Raw genomic sequence first — 18116 nt, 5'->3', positions numbered from 1 at the left:
CTTTTAAAAATAGTGTAAACTATAGTTCCCCACTTTTTCGAAACACCCTAATCTTAAAGATACGCCCACGCAAAGTCATCCCTTGCAAGGCTGGGCCTGAAAGATCCAATGACATCTTTCTTTTAGATAAGTTTTTCATAAAAAATCCAATCACTGATCTTTTTAACTACCCACTCTATAAAATATTCATCTCCAAATTTCCACCCAACTAAAAAATTTAAGTAGGGATAATAATATAAAAACTGAAGATTTGAATTAAAAAGTCAGTCAACATTCGTCAGTCAAAATTAGTCAGTCTAAATTCTAAAGTCAAATTTCTCAAGTCCAATTTCTTAATTCTCAGTGCAACAAGTCAAAATTCTAAAGTCAAATTTCTCAAGTCTAATTTCTTAATTCTTAGTGCAATCAGTCAAATTTCTCAAATCTCAGTGCATTTAGTCAAAGTTCTAAGTTCAATTAATTCAATTCTTAATCACGAAGCCAAGACCCAAAATTCAAATTTAAACAAATTTTCAACGATCTTCAACATTTATAAATAAAACAGAAAAAAGTAAGTACTTTTATTGCATAATTAATTACTTTTCTTCTCTCATCTATTTTTTTCTTGTCATACTTCTAATTCCGAAGGACGTCGTGCGATTAAGTAGCGCATTTTAGTTCACTTCATTCCTTAAAAGATTTGATCGTTATTTCTTTATTAAACACCTTCCGAAAAGATTTTGGTGTATTCAGTGCATCATTATTTTTTCAATCCTTTAAATTCTCCTTCAAATAAAACGAATCAATTTGAAAGTTTCCCGAGTTGTGGACAATGCGTCTAGACTCAAAAATAAATTAAAATTTATTAACTATGTTGCGTTGTCGGACGTAACATAATTAAATTTTTGGAGGCCCCGGAGGGATACTTCAGATTGGTCTGTTTTAATCCTTTTACTTCTTTCTTTTCTTTTCTTATTCTAAACTAAAAATAATGATAAAAATTCCCTAAAAGATTAAAATTTTCTTAAAATGTGCGTAAAATTAAAATTTTGTTATAATAAATTTAAAAATTAATTTTTTTTTTTATAAATAATTTTTTTTTTTTATTATAAATAAATAATAAAATGAGAAATTCGTAAACAAATAGTTTTTCTAAATTCATCTGTCATAATAAAATTTAGACATCTTATTTTGAAGATCCCTTGTAGGATCCCCTTTGTGTAGTAGCTGGGTCACGCTGCCGCGTTGCGCGGCTAGTACCTTGTATACCTGCCGCGACCCGAGCGTTATCTCGCGAACGCGATGTCCCTCTCGAGTTTTAATATCATTTTTGATTTTTCTACCCTTTCAATAATTATATAGAGTAAAAAAAATATTTTTTATAAACAAATTTTATAATAAATAATCCTTTTAATAAAATTCGTGTAGTTGACGCTCGCGACTCACAGTTAACACGTTGTGTGAGGGGATACATACCCTTGTTAGTCAGACGGCAAGACGGCTGACTGTATAAGCCAGGCAACGGTTATTTCCACTTACTAGCAGCTATAGGGACTGTAGTCTAGTAGTCACGCGCTACCCCCACCATTACTTTTATAGTTCCGCGCGGTATCTCGCGATTTTTGTTAACATTTTTGAGTTTTCCAGCATCTAAATATTAATTATTAAAGGATACAATTATAAAATAAAATATTTCTAAATCCAAATGTTCTAAATCTAAAAAATTCTAAATCCAATTATTCTAAATCTAAAAAATTCTAAATCCAATTATTCTAAATCCAAATGTTCTAAATCTAAAAACACAGAGAGCCAGTTATAACAAAAAATTTAAAAAAAGGCTGCTCTTGGGGAAAAATGGATGCCACTTGCGGAATATAGAAAATTGAAAGCCGAACAAATTAGAGAAAAAGAATTCTTAATTTCTAATCCTCCTCTTCCAAATTATAAGGTATATCAGCCACCAGAGCCACCTGTCGAAAAAAGGATTGAATTACCAAAAGGGGGAGTTCATCCCGAAGTATTTAGGAAATTAAATTTAGATGCTAAAATTGTATTATTTCGACGAATATCATAAAATTTTCTAATACATTTAATCTTGTTTTCAAAAATAGGGTTTATTTTTATTACCTTTATATATCCTTATATCCTATGAGTGATGCTAGAATAACTAGAAGTCAAGCTAAAGTCGATGCTTGTTTAGCTAATGAAATTGAAGCTTTTAATCCTTTTATTTCAGGAAAACAGTTAGATCGATCTCCCTCTAAAAGTGAAAACATTTTAGAAAATTGAACAACCTCAACACCAATAGTGGAATCTCAATTTGAATCAAATTTTCCTAATATTTCATTATCAGAAAATTCATTTACTTCAGGTGAAACTGTTAGAAGACAATTAGATTTCAATTCGAGTTTTAATGATATTACAACTATTGCTTTTGGAAATACAAACGAAACATTAATTGAAAAAAATACTATTGACAATACTTTAATTGATAATAATCTAACGTTACAAGAAAATTTAAATTTTACCGAAATGACATTAAATGTAAATCAAACGGTCAGTTTAACTGATGCTTTAAAAGCAGTTCCAGAGTTTAATGGAACTAATATCCCTATTAATATCTTTTTAAGAGGATGTTCAGAAGCTAAAAGTATGGTAGCAGCAGCGGCTGAAGGTAATCTTGTGAAATTTATTAAAACCAAAATTTATGGTGAGGTCCAAGAGACAATTATTGGACAAAATTTTGAAACGATTGAAGCTTTAGGAAATTTCCTTAAAGATATTTATATAGTTAGCCGAACAGTTAAACAATTGTTGGGAGACTTAGGCAATGAATATCAAAGGGAAGATGAAAATGTCATAACATTCGAAAATAGAATTCGAGATATAGGGATGCGAATTATTGAAGCTCAACGCGCTTTTACCGGTACTGTAACCGAAGCTTTTGTAACTAAAACCCAAGCTGATATCGTAGACAGTTTTAAAGAAGGGTTCCTTCCAGAAATCGAAAACAAAATGCCAGCGAATGCTAACATTACTGAATTAATAAAAAGCGCAATTAAAATCGAAAAAAGATTAGTCAAACAAAAAGGTAGGCGAAATAATTTAATTTCAGATTCAAAACCTGTAAGAAAAAAAGAGATTTTTACATGTCAATTATGTAAAGAAGAGGGACATGAAGCAACCGATTGTAGTCTGCGTAATGATAAATTTTGTAATAACTAAAAATAATGATCATAATACTCAAGATTGTCAGAAAAAAAAATAATACTAATATTACCTGTCAAATTTGTAATAAACCAGGTCATAAAGCATCTGATTGTTTTAAAATCAAACCTTGTATAATTTGTGGAAAAACGGGACATGATTCTAAATTTTGTAGACAAATTACTAATTCTAATTCTTTAGTTTGTCAAATTTGTGTTAAACCGGGACATGAGGCTAAAACATGTAGATCTCTTTCTAATTCTAATTCCTTAGTTTGTCAAATTTGTGGTAAACCGGGACATGAGGCTAAAACATGTAGATCTCTTTCTAATTCCTTAGTTTGTCAAATTTGTAGCAAACCAGGACATGATGCTAAAACATGCTTTAAAAATCCTTTTTATAAACCCGACAATATGCAACAAAAGTTTCAAAATCCGTTAGAATCGCGATCTCAACTACAATGTCAAAATTGTAATGGTATAGGTCATACAGCGGCAACATGTCGACGTCTTGTTAATCAATTATCGATGAATCCAACTCAATTAATAATTTGTAGATATTGCAAAGGCATAGGTCACACATTAGAAGAATGTAGAAAAAGATTATTTAACAATCAAAGATTTCAGGGAAACGGCCAGAGTCTCCCCATTCCGAGCGCAAACATGGAGACTCAAATAAAACCAATGCGCTCAGTGAATGTGACCGAAACAGTAGACCTACCGTGCGAATTAACGTGGTAAACGAAACACAAAGAAAATTTTGCCCGTACATTGATATCAAAATTAATTCAGAAAAAGGTATTAGTTTACTCTTAGACACAGGAGCAGAAGCTAATTTATTAAAACAAAAATGTATTCCAGAATCTCATTCAATAAATAAAAATAATATCTATAAAATCTTCGGTATAGGTGGAGAATCTCCTGAAACTTTAGGATCAGTTAATTTAAAAATAAGAGGATACATTACTGAATTTTTAATTGTTCCAAATAATACACCTATTCCATATGATGGAATTTTAGGCACTCAGTTTTTCTTAACATCAAAATGTAAAATCAATTTCTTAACACAAAAATTAGAAATAGATAATTTACGCGTAACTTTAAAAAGAAGAGAAAGTATCATTAATGAAACAAGAGATATTTGCAGTGTTGAAGATATTAATGTCTTAGGTAGATTGCCTTTTATGACAATTAATCATGCTCTAACTCAAAAAAGGAGTGACTTTTTAATTGACACGGGTTCAGAACCAAACGTAATCAAAGAACGTATGATGATTCCAGGAGATCCTTTAATAACAAATTAAAAACAATTACTCAAAGGAGTCGGTAATAATCTTATAAGAACTTTTGGATGTACTGATATATATGTTTATGGAGTAAAGTCTACTTTCCAAGTCGTTTCAAATGACGTAATTATGCCTACTTCTGCCATTCTTGGTGCACAATTCTGTCAGGATGCAAAAGCAATAATCGATTTTAAAAATGCAATAATTACTATAGATCATCGAGAATTTCCTTTCCAATATAAAACGCGCCAAATTGATAAAAAGCAAAATAATGATAATTTTTTATTTATATTTAGAAGAACACGATCAGAAATTTCACGAGTTAATGAAAAGACTTGTGACAGCCGGATTGAAAATACAAACAGATAAGTGCGAATTTTTAAGAACAGAAGTTAATTATCTAGGACACAAGTTAAGCAAGGATGGTCTTAGTCCTGATTCAAAGAAAATTGAAGCTGTTAAACAATTTCCAATCCCTAAAAATGTTAAAAAAATTCGAGAATTCTTAGGCCTTGCAGGATATTATAGACGGTTTATTAAAAATTTTGAACAAATCGCGAAACCCTTAACAAAATTACTACAAAAAGATGCAGAATTTGTTTGGGATGAAAAAACTAATCTTTTATTTGAAACTTTAAAAGACCTTTTGTGTAATGCTCCTTTACTTCAATTTCCGGAATTAAATAAATCTTATAACATCACAACAGATGCATCAGGTTACGCAATCGGAGGTATTCTATCTCAAGGTGAAATCGGCAAAGACAAGCCTATTGCTTATTTTTCTCGCGTCTTACGAGGGCCCGAGTTGAACTATGAAGTTTATGAAAATGAAGCATTAGCCATTGTAGATAGTACAGAAGCTTTCCGATCGTATGTATATGGCCGACAAATTAACATATACACTGATCATCAACCTCTAATTTGGTTCAAATCAGCAGATTTAAATACTCGTGTTCAAAAATGGCGTTTTAAATTATCAGAGTATAATTACACTGTCTTTCACAGACCTGGAAAAATAAATACGAATGCAGATGCTTTATCAAGAAATCCAATCGGTGTGACAGATTTAAATGTTTTAACAAGAGCACAACAAAAATCTTTAAATTCCCCTTCTCCAAAAGTCGATGAAAACCCTAAAAAAAATTGTTTCTAACGATAAATTAAATAAAAAAGATACTCTACCTTCAAAGAAAAATGAAGAACAAATCAATGTATCTAAACCTTGTGAAATGAAGGAATCCCTAGATTTGTTAACTAAACGATACCCCAAGCGAAATATTAAGAAACCTAATTATGAAGAAAGTGAAGAGGAAAAAAATGAAGAACCAAGTGCAACGACTAAACCACTCAGTAATAAAAATCAAGATTTACAAGCTGATCCAATTATGGAACAAGAAGAAGAAAAATCAACACCTCGAATAAATCCCTTCCCTAACCCAAGATAAGAAGCTAGAAAAAGAAGATATTTACGTCACGCCTCGGACCCTGAAACAGATTCAGAAAGTTCTATTTCTTCAGAAAATTTTTCGGATGAAATATCGGAAATTAACACGACTAGAGCAAGAATTATACAAAAAAGGAACCTATTCAAAATCGTGCGGATAATATTATATATTTCGTATCTACAAACGGGTCACCATGCGATGAAGATGCCCGCAAATTAATCGAACATAACAAAATAATTTCGCGACAATCTAACAATCTAACATATGTACCTCATGAAAAACGCGACGAAATTTTTTACGAATTTCATAAAAGCCCTGTAGGAGGTCATAAAGGTGTCGGAAAGACATATTATAGAATTAAACAAAAATATTTTTGGGAAAATTTAAAAGATGACATCACTCGTAGGATACAGAAATGTTTAGATTGACAATTAAAGAAGTTGGTTCGTTTAAAAACAAAACAACCAATGATAATTACGGATACGCCAGGAGTTGCATTAGACAAAATAGCTATGGATATTGTAGGTCCTTTGAAACCAACTAAAAATGGTAATGAATATATCCCTACAATCCAAGATTTGTTTTCTAAATTTTGTATTGCAGTCCCCCTTCAAAATACATTATCCAGTACTATTGCTGATGCATTTATAAAAAGGTTCATTTGTATATTTGGAGCAACCAAAACCGTTTTAACAGATTAGAGTAGAAATTTCTTAAGCGAACTTTTAGTTAGAGTTACAAAACGATTCCGAATAAAAAAATTGAGGACAACCGCTATTCATCCTCAATCTAACGGATCATTAGAATGTTCACATCATTCATTAGGAGAATTTCTAAAACAATACACTGATGCTGATAACGAATGGGACCAGTAGCTCGATGTTGCTATGCTTAGTTACAATACAAGTGTTCATGAAAGTACTAAACATACCCCTTATGAAGTTATATTCGGCCGTCTAGCTCGACTCCCTTCAAGCGATCCCTTACGAGAAGGTGATTTAACTCCTACATTCAAAGGATATATAACGGAATTAGTTTCTAGACTTAATGGAATACAAAAAATAGTGTATGATAATCAGGTCTTATCAAAAACGAAATCTAAAGAATATTATGACAGAAATGTAAATCCTATAAATTTTAAACTAGGAGATTACGTTTTTCTTTTATCAGGTCCTAAACCCGGGAAATTTGGAAATCATTATGCGGGTCCTTATAAAATAATTGAAATTTTAAGTAAAAATAATATTAAAATTCAAATTGGAAAAGATCACAAAGTAGTTCACGCAAATCGTTTACGAATTTCTCATATAAACCGGGAATTAAATACGCCACGAAATAACGTAAGACATGATCAATATGAATCTGATTAGATTTTTCTTTTTACTAATAAGTCATAAAAAGATTCTGTTACAGAATGATTTCATTGATGATCATTTTCTTTTGTACTCTTGTATCATCAACATGGGGTATGATTGGGTATAACTGTGGGTCAGGAGAATTGAATATATCTACTGTTTCTCTTTTACAAGTAGGAGAATGTGAAATACCAAAAACAAATATAATTTCTACCCAAAGTTATATTTAACTACTGCAGATAAGTGAGTACAAAGAAACGATTGTAAGACAATGTAAAGTAGAAATACGGAAAGTGATTTACCACTGCGGTATGCACTCTCATGTATCAGTAGTACATAATGGAATGAATGAGTATATTAAGGAAACCACTAAATCGGCGTGTGACATTGCGCATTTTACCGGAATTTTGAGAATAACAGACACTCACTCGATTAATGGTTTATTATTAAATCAAACTGTAGTACAACCAGTAACACTAGCGGGCGTAATTGAAAACGATGGAACATGTGACGGTGCGGGTTACTCTGATCCTTTCGGATCATGGAAAGACGTCGTCGTTCAAGGTTCTGTAAAAATTACATTATCAGAACATTTAGCTAGAGTAAAATTAGAAACAAATCAATTAATCTTAAAATCTGGTACAGTCTGTCCTTTATCAAAAGAAATGTGTATAGATCAAGAAGGAGGACACACTTTTTGGAATTCCGTACATCTAGATAATTGTAAATTCGACCAATATAGTATATTATATGAAGGTACCGCTGATAAAATTATTGATCTCGATATATTTAACCCACAAACAGTTTTTGCAGTAACTAAAGGCCAAGTAACTTTTGCTTTAACATCTAAATCAGATGAATTTGTATGCGGTTACAAAATTATTAAAACAGAACATCCAAAATTATTCATTTTTGAAACTCATGCAGGAAGTAGTTTTACAGAAAATAATCAAATTGCGATATCTAATCTTGATATTTTCACGTATGTTAACTCTAAATTTATTTATGTAGAAAAATATATACGAAAACAATTAAAAAATTTATACATTGACATTGTAACACAAAAATGTAATCTGGAACAACAAACGTTAAAAAATTCATTATCTATAGCAATTCAATCACCTGACCAATTCACGTATGATGTAATGAAAGGACCAGGTTATATGGCTTTAGTTGCTGGTGAAGTAATTCATATCATCAAATGCACACCGGTTGAAGTAAAAATACAACAAGGAGAAAGTTGTTATATGGAACTACAAGTAGTTAGCAACAACAAAACTTTATATTTATCACCATGAACTCATGTTTTAAAGAATAAAGGAACCCAAATTGAATGCAACACTCTTTTACCTTCGTATTACCAAATTAAACCAAACGACAAAATTATGTTTCCTGTGGAAAAGTTTTCTGTTCTCAACGATCTAGTCTTGGGCATGACTGGACATCACACAGTTTCAACAAACCAAGGCATTCTAAACCTTTTCAACGAACAAGTTGTTGAAAAATTTGTTGAAAACACATAGAACAAAATGTGGAATAAATTCATGACTTTTGGTACAGCAAGTGCAGGAATTTTTGCTATAATTACTATTTTACATGTTATTAAATTAGTAGTTAACACCATTGTTCGAGGATACACATTACATTCCGTCTATGGTTGGTCCCTACATTTATTGGGAGCAATCTGCAGTTCTATAGCTCATCTTTTAGTTCATTTAAGAACTAAAACAAAAACTGAAGAAGTGCCATTAGAAAATGTTACAACTGACATAAATCCAGAAGAACCTATAGCACCAGAATCATCAACATCAACAGTACAAATTTGTCCAAATACAGAACTACAACAACAAAAAGGATACTTCAACTTAAAATGAGTATTTGATTGTTATGGTTAGTTCACAAGCAACAAAGTTTAACCTCAAAACCTTTCATCCGTATTTAAAATTATTTGTGTTTCATTTTGATTGTACTTAGAAATATGGTCACTTTTCGTCTTGCATCCTTAAGTAACCATTTTACGATGGGGGTGTAACGTCCTGCGATATTTTATTAAATTTTATGTTCTTTTTCCTTTTAATTTTTTGTAAACTTTGTATGGAAAACATCTGTTTTATTTAAACTACGTCTCATATTTTTTTTGTGTAAATTGTTTGTCTTTCTTTTAAGAACCGATAACGAGACAAAGTACTTTCAGTAGTCTACACTCGTTGGATGCACTTTGAAATTTGGAAAATTCAATATAGATAAGAATATAGCTATTAAATCTTTTAGAAACTCTAAAGTGCATCCATCCAGCTGTTGACTGCAGGGGTCTTTTTCATATCTTATCACTTTCCCACGAAAGTCCAAGAGTTTCTACCATCAAATTACACCCAAGTGCATTAATGCTGTCCTTCCGGTTTTTACACATTTTTAAAAGTCGCGACGTTTCTACAGAAATGTGTACTTCATGACGTAGGCGTATTGGCGTAACAGACTGTAACAGCTGTCAAACGGGCATTCTAACCCTCAGGAATTAAAAAACAATATTTTTAAAAAGATCAAAACGATCTGATTTTTTAAATTAAATCAGATTATTTTAATTTAAATCAAGAGTATTTTAAAAATTGTAATGTAAAATGTAAATGAAAATTTGATTTAAATCGTGATTTTAATTTTAAGATTTAAACTAATCTTTTTCAGATAATAAATAAAAAAAAATATTGGGAAGTATTTTTTCGGATTATGAAGCCGTTTTATTTATAAACTTCAACTAAAAAGGTAATATTTTTCAATTTTAATATTTGTTTTACAGTTTTACGTTTTTATTTATTAATTAATTTGGTACTTTTTTCAATTGAATCGTTTTGTGCAGAAACCGCACAAGTCCATTTTTTTCGAAAATCACTTTTTTATTGAAAAATTATCTTTAAATGAAGCCGCAAAAAAAAATATTACAGATATTAATAAACTCTAAAACCTTAAAATAAATTACTCAAATTTTTGTTCCGTGTATATAAACATAACCTCAAAACCATTGAAGACAATAGATTGATAGAATATTTACTGTTTTACCAAAGAATTTTAATTGACAACAACAATATTCGAAAAAGAAAACTTAACTTTTCAATTTTTAATATTTCAAGTTAATAATAAATAAGAATGTTAAAAATTTTAATTTTTTTTGGTACTTTGAATTTTTGATTAAAAAAAGTAATATTATATGAATAAAATGTTAATAAAAATTAATAAAATTTAATATTTTAATATATTTTTACTAAATATTTAATAAAATTGGAATAATACATTTATTTTGTTCCATTTGTTGTGTTCTTCATATCGTTTTGTGCAGAAACAGCACAAGTCCAAAAGTTTATTTAATTTTTTCTTATCTTATATTAATTATAAAACAAATCGTTCATAATTTTAAACTTGTAGGTTAGGAAAATATAATGCAAAAAGCAAAATTGATAAATATACATTTATTTATAAGAAAAACAGTTTTTATTGATTCCTGAACAATTTTGATTTATGGACTTGTACGGTTTCTGCACAAAACGATTCAATCGTTGTTTTTATTTCTTTTTTTTCACTTAATTCAAATTCTTATTATTTTCTACTGATTTGATTTTATCTCATTTTATATTTATTCGAATTGCTTCCTCATGGAGGAAGTATTGTTTTCGCGAAATTTTTCGAACTCATTTTTTTGACATATCTTTATGTTTTTTGACCTCAGGAATCCAAAAATTACATTTTTAGAAAATGTCAATCCGTATGATTGTGTGTGTGTATATATATATATATATATATATATATATACATTACATTTTCATAAATATCTCAAATTCTATAAGAGCTTTAGGGCTGAATTTTTTTTAAATTATAGATCTCACCTGTGGACATAAAATGAGAAAACTTTGGGACAAATTAATACATATTAACTATATTTTTTTTGACTTTTAAAATTTTTGAAAAATCGTTTTTTGCTCATAACTTGAAACACATGTTTTGAAAGTTCGGATGTTTTTACTTAATTTTGTAGAGTTTTTTAAGACGCATCTTTTGACCTATTAACGAATATTTTACGATTATTTTATCCAAAGTTATTGACATTTTAAAAATCATAAAAAATCATTTTTGCTCATAACTTTAAAAAAATGTTATGACACCTACAATTTTTTTAGTTTCATTTTGTAGAGATTTTCAAGACGCATCTTTTGACCTATTAACGAACATTTTATGATTACTTTATCCAAAGTTATTAACATTTTAAAAATCAATAATATTGATAAAAACCTGTTTGAATTTTTTGTTCAAAAATTTTTATGGCTAAATACCAATCATTTATAAATATAAAGTTATACACACACATATGCACAAATATATATTTTTTATTTTAATTTTTAGTTTAATTTTTTACTTATTATTATATAAATATAAATAAATAAATTATCATAAACTGATCGCAAAATATCTCCATGAGGAAGCAAAGTGTTCATGGAATGAACACAAAAATTACATACTTCAACTTGTTTTAATTTGTTATTGATAATTTTAGACAACTCGTGTCGTTTATATTTTTTTTCAAGGGTATATACACTTAAAAATTTTTATTTTATATGTTTGGACAAAAAACATGTTTAATATTCATATCTATTTTTCTATAATAAATTATAGTGTTTTGAAAATAAAATTTTGCTGTCCATGTGTTATGTATTTCTCTAAATTAGTTAATTAAAAAAACCAAAGATGCATCCTGCATTTGACTTTTATGACTTTCTTGTTTGAGAGAATAAATTTTTAAAAATAACCTCAAGAAATTCAATTTTTTGACTTGGAAAACCTGGGAAATTCATGGAATTTTAAAATAGCAAAAGCGTGGCAACCCTTGAAATAGGAAATGTTTAATAAATTGATTTTAAATATAAATTAAAAAAATAAATAATTAAGAAAAAAAAAATAAATCAAAGTTAATTTAAAAATAAAGAAATAAGTTTTTCTGAATTTTGTTTGCAGTGTACATGATGTAAGGAAAGTTTTTATTCACTGTGAAAAACGGAATTTAGAATTATCAGAAAATTATTTGTGCATCAATAGTGAAAATGAGCATCATCTTTAAGAGCATCAAATTCACCATGTCATTACTGTCTAGGCGGTGCCACGATTTCAACATGATTTCTCTCTTTTACTCTATAAAATTTACTTTACTATTTTATTAAATTACCATTTTATTAGAATTATTTTATTGTAATTTGAAAATTTTTTAAAATGAAAGATATTTTTTGAATTTTTAAATTTTATTCGACTCTGAGTTACAGAATTTACTTTTATTGCTTTTATTAATTGAATAATAAGTAATTAATTATTTTACAAAATGTATAGAACAATTTTTTAAATATATTTGTAAACGTAACAAATAAACTTTTATTACGAAAACTGAATTTACTTTTATTGCTTTTATTAATTGAATAATAACTAATTAATTATTTCACAAAATGTTTAGAACAATTTTTTAAATATATTTGTAAACGTAACAAATAAACTTTTATTACGAAAACATGAATTTGAATAAAATCTTAAATTTATAAATTTTGTAAAATAAATAAAATAAAAAAATAAAAAAAAATATCTTAAAAATTTGAGTTATATATTTATTAATAAATAATTTTAACTCTTTGTAAAATTTATTCATTTTCAAAATTTCCAATATTAAAATTCTTTAAAAACTCAACTTTAAAAAAAAATTTAATAACTTTTTTAAAAATATTTCATTATTTTTAATACATTTGTACACTTATAATAAATATATTTTTCTTTCAATGATTTTTTCACGGGTCGATCTCTTTTTTTGATTGATTATTATTATCTTCTGGCTGTAAATTTTTGGAGACTTTGGAGAATACTCATTTGATATGAATGAAGAAAGAAAATTCCAGACTGCATGGTAAGCAGTATTGTTACAGAATCTGAATTTGATTTTTCAAACAATATTTACCTATATTGATATTTTAATTTGAAAATTCCACTGTGCGTATTATCATATTCAACGTCGGAAATATAATATATATGTTCAATATAAAAGCTAAAGTAGAAATATCGCTCTCTAAATCTGAATTAGTAAGAATTTCTACTAATTGGAATTAGTGACTCAGTTTTTACTGTTCAATTAGTAAGATGTTACTAATTAATAGTAAACTTTACTAATAATAAGTCAAATATTAATAAATATTATTAAATAAGTGAGTCACTAATTCAAATTAGTGACGGGTAAGTCGATTCAGGAGGCATTTTTATTAATTTTTGGACGAAATTTAGAAGCAGTGTGTCTACATTACCTGGAAAACCTCGAAAACCTGAGAATATCAGGAAAATTAAAAATACCCTGGAAAAGTAAGAAATATCAGGGAATTTTTTTGAATATCATGGAATTTTTGCATATCCACGAATTTTTTATATACTTTAGGGTAACCAAAACTTAAACAATGTGAAAAGGAAAAAAATCTGAGAAAAGTAAACATTTTTGTAGAAAAAATCACGCATTTTTATAAATCTTTAAACGTCAGGGAATTAAAATTAAATTTCATTATTGCCCTGTAAAATATGTACCTGGGAAGGTTATCAGTGATTTTCTTGGCTTTGAAATCAATTCTGTTGGTTTTTGAAGCAAGTGAACCCACTTTTCAATCAAACATAGGTTCTTCAAAATTTTGCGTTTTTTCAAATTCAAAACAATTATTTTGCTATATATTATTAATCTTTCTGTTCTAATGTGAGTTTTGTGATTATTTTTAATAGAATCAATCTTTAAAATTAATCTCGCCATTGATTTTGAGAGAATTTTTTGTAAACTGTACAAGTATTTTTTAATCCTGAAAACAAATTTTATATGACTATTTTATATTTTATATTTTATATTAAAATGCCTTAAAATTGAATTTCTGTTAAATTCAAATTGTATTAAATAAAAGTTCTGTAAAATTAAAATTTGATTAAATTGAATTTCTGCTGAATTAGAATTCGTTCAAATTAAATTTCGATCACATTAAATTCCTGCTAAATAATAATATTAATTGAAATTCAATTTTTAATTTAATGTAAAAATATTTTTAAAAATAAAAATAACTTTACATAAGTGATCGTGTCTGAGAAAAGGGTGTTATCAACCAAAAAATCGATTTTTTTTATGACGGATTCTTATAGTTTAAGGTCTTAAAAATACAATGCAACAAGTCCCAAATGTTAAAAAAATTTTTTTTCATTTGTTTAAACAAATTTAAAAAAAAATAATTTTTTTTCGAGAAAATTTTTTAATGAAAATATAAGTAATTCTAAGACAAAAATCACTTTTGGTGTGTTTGCTTAAAATAAAAAATTAAAAACTTATAAATTTTTCAAAATTTCAAAAAAAAAAATTCAAAAAAAAAATTCAAAACAAACAAAATAGTTTTCGTTCTCAAGTTTTTGATATAACCTGGTTATCCGAGTGTAAAAAATATTTTTCAAAATCTGAAATATAAATGTCAAAATCATTTCTGAAAAAATCGTCTTAAATCCTGGAAGATGACCCCCAGGTATATCCGTCATCGGCGACCTGGTTGTCCAAGTGAAAAAAAAAATTTTCAAAACCTTCAAAATGAATGTCAAAATAATAATTCGACCCAAATCCTAGAAGATGATATTCAGGTATACCCGTCATCGGCGACCTGGTTCTCCAAGTGTTGAGGATATTTTCTTAAACCTCAAATACCAATGCCAAAACCATTAACAAAAAATTCGAGCTAAATTCTCGAAGATGATCTTTAAGTATACACATCATCGGCAACCTGGTTCTGTAGGTAAAAAATAACTATAGATGGTTGTTTGGCAACTGTGCGGTTGTCAGTTCTGAAGGTGCATAAAAAATTCCAGACATCTAGGACATCAGCAAGTCGTTTAAATTAAGTTTTTAAATTTCACATTTTGACTTTTGCAAAACAAATTGTTTATAACAATAACAGTGATGTTTAAAAAATTATTTAACCATAAAAATTGTGTTCAGCATTAAAAAATACATAAGGAACTAGGTCTAGGAACTATCCAGGTCCTTTGAAAGATAAAATGTTTCAAGAAATCTATTTTAATTAGTAGTAAAACTTTAAACGCGTTTTTCTCGAAAAGTGGATTTTGGTCGATAGCACCCTTTTCTCAAACGCGGTCTTATATGTACATTTTTTTAAAATAAAATTAAATTAAAATTTGAAAGAATCTAAATAAACTAAATTTAACTTAATTTAATAATAACATGAAATAAGAATTTAATTAATAGAAATAATTTAAATAAACTTAATAATTATACGGGTATTAAGGGGGGAACACCAGTTGTAACTCAAGAAATAATGCTTTTTACAAGAATATTTTCCAAAAGAACAATGAATCTTTTTAAAGAATACTATTTATTAGTTAAAAGTACATGTTAAAAGCTGTAATTTAAAAGAAAAAAAAAATTTTTTAAACAAAAACTTTTAGGGATATGAGCCATTGAAGTGGCGCCTTAAGAAAAAAGGCGAATTGCGGTGACCAGCATTCTGCAAGTATACTTCGTCTGAAATACAAAAATGAAATTGATTTACATTTATTATAAGATTATCTAGTTCGTGATCGAAGGATTTAAAAAAAAAAAAAATTTGACAAAATGGCGACCTGTCAAAGTCAAAAGTATGATTTTCGTTAAAAAAATACGGTCGATTTTCAGCTATATAAAAAAAAGTTTTGCATAAAAAAAAAAATCCTTCGATCACGAACTAGACTTATATGTGTAAATGAAGCACACTAAATTTTAAATAAATCGGTTTAATGGTATTCGAGTAATCGTGGTCACCGACTTGGAAAATGTCATTTTGAGAAAAACGCATTCAAAGTTTCAACTTACTTTTTTTTGTTCAGAAGAAATTTTGTTTCCAATTAACAAAGAGTCATCGATTCCTGGACCATATAATAACTCTTCCGCAGTGGTTGCCGTTTCTAAATCATAGGAAAAGGCCATCTGTCGTTAGGGTCAGGTATGGCTGGCCACCTTGTCTGAAGCCACGGGACGCGCCGCTGCAGTGTTCTGTATATCTCATTCATTTTTCACCGGATCAAGTTTAAAATTTACAGACACATTTCTAAATATGTATACTTTAAGAAAATGCAAAAAAAAATCGATTTTTCGAAAGTTACAACTGGTGTTCCCCCCTTAAATTTTATTGTTAATTATTAATAAAATTAAATTTTTTAACTCCATGTAAAATATTTAAGCTCGAAATACCTGTAAATACATGTTAATACGTTTAAATTATAGTTAAATGTATTAGTTGTAAAAAAAATGAAAAACGTTGAGCACACGAAGATTGAAAAGTCGCGTAAGATTTGACAGCTAGGAATTTCCTGTTTTAAAGAATAAAAGCATATAAAAGGCCTGTAAGTAATTCATAAATATAGAAATATCTGTTTTCCTTGATTAATAATTATAATGTTATATGACAAAATATTGTATTTAATAAGAGTGGGTTGGGGAAAATTAACATTTTAGTTTTCGAAGTATATTATCCCTCTTAAAAAGTTGTGTAACAAATTTAATCGTTTTCACGATAAAGCGGAATTTTTATTAAAACATTTTATTATGGAAAAATAAAATATTTTTCTTTCTGGAGCCACTACAATGCATTGTATACAATTATTTTTTAATCGTCAAATTTTATAATATTAATTTCGTAGGTTATAGAAAAATGTTAAACAAATGAATGAGCAACTTCATGTCAATGTTTTCATATAGATAAGCTCTTTTCAAAATTCATTTTAGATGTTGGTAAATTTTTCTGGTTAAAATATCCTAGATGAAGATTGCCTAAAAAATTATAAATTTTTCAAAATAAATATTTTTAAGTACTATTTTTCAGGGTTAAGAAATCGATGTAGGAGTAAGCTTTGAAATGAATTTGTCAGAATTATTATTTAATAGAACTTTAATTTGTCAGAAATTTAATTAGATCGAATATTAATTTAGTAGAAACAACAATGGAAAACACAGAAATTAAATTTTTGAAAAATTAAAATTCAACCAAGTAAATATTTTTGCAATAAAGACAAACAGTTAAATCAAAATTCTATACGGGAAGATGAAAGATGAAGACTGAAGAATGAAAATTTTTCTAAAAAGGAATTTTAAAAATATTTTTCCTACCCAAATTCAATCAAATTAAAAATCTAAAAAATTGAAATTCTAATAAAATAAAAATTGTTTAAAATTAAAACTTAATCAACTTCGATTTCTGTTATATTAAAATTAGATCACATTGAATTCCTGCTAAATGAAAATTCAATCAAATTAAACTAAAAATTTAAAATTTGTTTAAATTGAACTTCTGTTAAATTAAAATTGTTTTAAATAAAAACTCTATAAATAAAAATTGGATTAAATTAAATTTCGGCCAAATTAGAATTCGTTCAAATTGAATTTCTGATAAATTAAAATTGCAATAAATAAAATTTCTGTAAAATAAAAATTCGAACACATTGAATTCCTGCTCAAATAAAATTTGATCAAATTAAATTTCTGCTAAATTAGAAATCGTCAAACTTTAAATTCTGAAAAATTAAAATTCTATTAAATAAGAATTCTGTAAATTTAAAATTCGATTAAATTGAGTTTCTGTCAAATTAGAATTCGTAGAAATTGAATTCCTCATAATTTAAAATTGTATGAAATAAAAATTCTTTAAAATTAAATTCAATCAAATAAAATTTCTGTCAAAATGAAATCCGAACATATTTAGTTATTGTCAAATTATAATTCTATTAACCCCTTCACTGTCACTGACCTCTATATAGCGGCACAAAAATGTC

The 18116-nt window shown here is 27.6% G+C and overlaps 1 long non-coding RNA gene across 2 annotated transcripts; it reads left to right on the top strand.

Moving 5' to 3' along the window:
- The first annotated feature begins 9757 nt into the window (after positions 1-9757).
- Positions 9758-12553, top strand: LOC127288746 (uncharacterized). Of its 2 annotated transcripts, none has more exons than XR_007844081.1 (3): positions 9758-9879; positions 9954-10031; positions 12270-12553. It is a non-coding gene; the product is annotated as an uncharacterized LOC127288746 (long non-coding RNA). The 2 variants fall into 2 exon arrangements; XR_007844080.1 differs by having other exon boundaries at positions 9762-9891.
- The last annotated feature ends 5563 nt before the right edge of the window (positions 12554-18116 follow it).

This window comes from Leptopilina boulardi, unplaced genomic scaffold (assembly GCF_019393585.1).
Source record: "Leptopilina boulardi isolate dan_hultmark-lab unplaced genomic scaffold, ZJU_Lbou_2.1 LbouV2_393, whole genome shotgun sequence".
In the NCBI taxonomy this organism is placed as follows: Eukaryota; Metazoa; Arthropoda; class Insecta; order Hymenoptera; family Figitidae; genus Leptopilina; species Leptopilina boulardi.
This window is presented reverse-complemented; position numbering and strand designations above follow the sequence as displayed.